This window comes from Sciurus vulgaris (assembly GCF_902686455.1).
Source record: "Sciurus vulgaris genome assembly, chromosome: 5".
NCBI classification, from domain to species: domain Eukaryota; kingdom Metazoa; phylum Chordata; class Mammalia; order Rodentia; family Sciuridae; genus Sciurus; species Sciurus vulgaris.
The window spans coordinates 9,559,728-9,564,107 of record NC_136465.1 but is presented as its reverse complement, the minus strand read 5'-3'; the positions used below and the strand labels follow the sequence as shown (position 1 = coordinate 9,564,107).

The following is a 4,380-nucleotide window of genomic DNA, read 5'->3' as shown; positions in this document are numbered from 1 at the left end:
CCAACTGATTTTTGGCAAAAATGTAAAATAAATCCAACATAGGATGGATATCATTTTCAATAAATGATGATTTTTCCCTCCATTAAAAAAATGAACCTTGACCTAAGGCTCACACCTTATACAGACTCTATTCAAAATGGACCACAAACTTAAATGTAAGACATAAAAATATAAAACTTTTAGGAAAAAAATAGGAGAAAACTCTTCATCTTCTAGGCAATGAGCTGTTAGACTTGGCCTCAAAATTACAATCCATGAAAGAAAAAATTGTAAATTAGATTTCGTCAAAACTAAAAACATTTGCACTACAACATACTCTATTAAGAGGATGAAAAGACAAGCTATAGACTGGGAAAAGGTTCGCAAGCCATATTTGTGACAAAGAGCTCATCTACAAGATATAAAGAACTCTCAAATACAAGAGTAAGAGAACAAATGAAAAATCCAAAGAAAATGGGTCAAAGACACAAAAAGACATTTCACTGAAGAGGATATAGATATAAATGCAGATATATAGAAATATATATATGGCAAGTAAGTACACGGAAAGATGTTCAATGTCATTAGCCATCAGGGAAATGGAAAATAAAACCACAACGAGATATCAGAATAACTAAAATGAAAAATAGTTACATTACCATGTGCTAGCACAGATGCCCAGAAATTGGACCACTTGTAGATCACCTTGGGAATGGGACTATAAAACAACATAGATACTCTAGAAGACAGTTTGGCTTTTTGTTTTCTTTTTGGTTTTGTTTGTTTTTGTGCCAGGGATTGGACCCAGGGGTACTTAACCACTGAGCCACATCCTCAGCCCTTTCTTTTTATTATTTTATTTTCAGACAGGTCATCACTAAGTTGCTTATGGCTTCACCAAGTTGAGGCTGGCTTTGAACTTGCAATCCTCCTGCCTTAGCCACCCAAGCCTCTGGGATTACAGGCATGTGCCACTACACCCAGCCAGTTTGTCAGTTTCTTTCTTTCTTTTTTTCCAGTCTCAGTTTGTTCTCAGAGCAACAAGCATGGCATGGGATTTGGGGGCTTTAGTCTTGGAGACAAGGGCAGGGTTGCAGGTCTGTCTTCTTGGCCTGGGAATATTTGGGGTCCCCCAGCTGGGTCATCCAGATCACCCTTCTGGAATCACCAGCTCTCTCTTCTCTCCTCAGTGGACAGGAGAGTGGGTGGGGGAGAGTGGGTGGGAGGGCAGCTTCACCCAGCAGGAGACACCATCTCCTCTCCGTGGGACACCCAGCCCCTCTCCTGGGCAGGACCCCGGGGCCACACAGGCGTGTCTAGGTCTCCATGTCCACAGGGCGAATGTTGCCCGTTTTGTGCTCTCTGACCCACAGCTCTCTGTCTTTGGCCAGGTCCACTTTTCGAAGCAGTTGGTCCGCAGGCTCAACTGAACATGTCTGTCTCGTGCTGCAGCTGTGTGTACTGGCACAAGTGTTTCCGGGTCATCTCCACCCTCTCCACTTCCAGCTGCTCCAGCTACAAAGTGGTGGTCACCGTCTCTTCAAACCACGTGGACTGGGCCTGGTTGTAGAGGTCCACACAGCGCATGAGGTCATCCCCAGCCTGTGTGGACTTCCTCCGTGCCTTCTTGACGTCCTCCTCCGTCTTGTTGCTCAGCTTGATCTCCAGCTGCTGGGTCTTCATCTCCAGGTCTCTCTGCCGCTCTGGGAGGGCTTCCCGGGCCTTCTCCACCTTCATTAGGGGCTCCTCCACCTCACTGTGAAGCTTGGTGGAGAACTTGAGATGAACTTCTGCTTCATCTGCCAGGCTCTTCTTCACCTGAGCCCGTGCTTCTCCCAGGGAGCCTTCCTCCTGTGCAGCCAACGAGTGCTGAGAGAGCTTAGCCAAGATCTTTGCATATTCTTCTTCAATCTTTATCCTCTCTCGGACAAATTCAGACATTTCTTTCTGCATTTGTTTGCCCTTCAGTTGCTTTTGGAGCAGCAGTTCAAACCCGGCCCCGGTGCCATTGCCTTGGGGGTCTTTCTTATCAGCCCAGAAGTAGTCACAGTAGCTCCGCTCCATTGGCTTCAGCAGCTGCTGTTCAGGCATTGTGTCTGGGTGAGGGAACGTCACGCAATTTATCATCTTCTCTGTGTGGTCGCTGAAAGAATGGACATTTTTTTTAAGCTGTCTGAGGTCACCCTCCCAGTTATCTTAACTCCCTAAGGTCACCCTCCCAGTCATCTCAACTCCCTAAGGTCACCCTCCCAGGAATGGGAACAAAGCCCTTAAAGCTGTTCCAAGAAACAGCCCCAAACAGAGAATAAAAGGGTAAATTGAGCCAGATAGCCAGATAGTGATCAAACAGAATGATTACCAGAAACTTTTGACCAGAATCTACGCCCTGTTGTAAAACATTGTGAAACATGTTGTATGTTATCAGCAAACCCAGACCCCCTTTGAAATTTCCCGCAGCTTTGTCCCCCTTTTCCCTTTCATGTGCGACCCCTCCCGATGTGTGGTTTCTGCCTTTATAAACCTACAAGATTTTCTGCTAGGGACTCGACTCCTGGAGTTGGGTCCCAGCGCGCTGGAATAAACACCTCTTGCGGTTTGCATCAAGTGACGCCTCCTGCGGTTGATTGGGGTTGCCGTCCATCCATGGGACAGAGTTGGGGGCCCTTTTTTGGGGGGGCCTTACATTTGGGGCTCGTCCGGGATAAGACGGCCCCCCCTCATCCGCGGAGTCGACCTTGGAGGTAAGAAGGGGTACCCCGAAGTTGTCTGTCTTTGTCTTGTGTTTTGTTAGTTGGTCTGGTTCTGTGAGCGCGCTTTCGGTTTCGGTGGCAGCCGTTCGGTGACTCGTGAGAGTGGCCGGACAGTGGCCGGTAGACGTGCCTGGGGGGCCACAGGTTGCAGCCCTGGGGGACGCCCTAAGGGTGGAAGGAGAGCCAGGGACGCCTGGTAGTCTCCGTCGGTAAGGGCGCTGATGGGGTTCAATTGGTGGATCAGAGATTGGCGCCCGTCTGTATCTGGTTCTGTTGTGTGTTTGTGGCGGAGGTGGAGGAAGGGTTGGAACAACTGGGGGGTTCTCAGCCCGGGCTACTATCGAGTGGACCCCAAAGGTTCCTTCTCTGGACTCCCCCTCCCGACAGCCCTGAAGGGTAACTTAGCAAAGTAGCTTCAGTCTCAAAAGTAATGAAAAATAAGGTCTCATAATTTTAACATCCAACCTGTCCTGATGAGATGGCTAAAATGCCTTAGACACAGAGTTTCTGTTAAAACCTGTTAGATCCTTCCAGATCTCAGTCAAGGCTTACATTGAAATATAAATAAAAGAAGCCTAAAGGCTCAGTAGGAAACGGGTCTCAAACCCAGGGAAAGAAAAGGTAAAAAGAGTCTTTAAAACTCCAGCAAAGTAAATTTTATGGTACTTTACTAAAGTAATTAACGGCCGTATGATTTTTTTCCAGGACTCTTGGTTTTTTTTAATTATATGTTTTTTTGAGCTCATGATTTTTTGACCAGTTCTATTTTTTATTCAACTAGAGTTTTGAACATCTGTTACACTGCAATGGAGATTCACCTATGAAGTTACAAGGGCTTGATTTTGTGTTATTTGTATGTTGTGCTGTCTGATGTCATGTTTTGTCTGTATCAAAACTGAGCGCTCCTAAATTAAGATTTAAAAATGGATCCAGATACTTTTAATTCACGTGATTTAAAAAGGTTCAAATTGGGTAAACTAATAGAGTAAAATGTCTTTGAAAATAACTTGCAAGTCTCTAGGTGGTCAAGCTAATAAAATATTGATGTTAATAAAATGTCTATATCAATTGTTTCTAGGACTTTTCTTCAACAGGGAAGAGACAGCAAATACTGTTCAGGACACTTGTCTGATATCTTGGTTTTTACAGAATAAGTGAATTAGAGTTAACATGTATGGGATTACTCTAATGTGTTTGTAGAGACATCTGATTATTTACAAAGTTAAAATGCTAATTGTTAAATAACATCGAGTACTTTTAACTCCTTGAATTCCATGGGGTATCATACTTAAACATTATTGGTGTTTTCATAGGTTGGTAAATAAAGGGTTTAAACTTGCTTTGTGTCATCACTAAACTAAAAACAAGGTTACTAAGAGTATGTCCTAACAAGTGCAATTCTATATACAAAGGGTCCCAAAAGTTTCAACTGTGTTTCAATTAGAGTACTATAAACAACAGAATATTTAATCTTATTAAAATAGAGTAATTTATCTAAATTCAGAATTTCATAAGAGTTGTTTCAGAATGTGAACAAAAAGGGGTCAACGAGTAGGAAAGAGAAAATAAAAGGTTCTGGGTATGGAAATATATTTAGTAAAAGGAAAAAGGAAATGTTTCTGGGTAAGAAAGTGCTTGTGTGATGAAATAC

At 43.7% G+C, this 4,380-nt stretch overlaps 1 pseudogene across 1 annotated transcript; it reads right to left on the bottom strand.

Moving 5' to 3' along the window:
* Window positions 1-1,195: 1,195 nt before the first annotated feature.
* On the bottom strand, window positions 1,196-2,110 carry LOC306661455 (growth arrest-specific protein 7-like; annotated as a pseudogene). Its single transcript has one exon. The product of its transcript is annotated as a growth arrest-specific protein 7-like (transcript).
* Window positions 2,111-4,380: the final 2,270 nt, after the last annotated feature.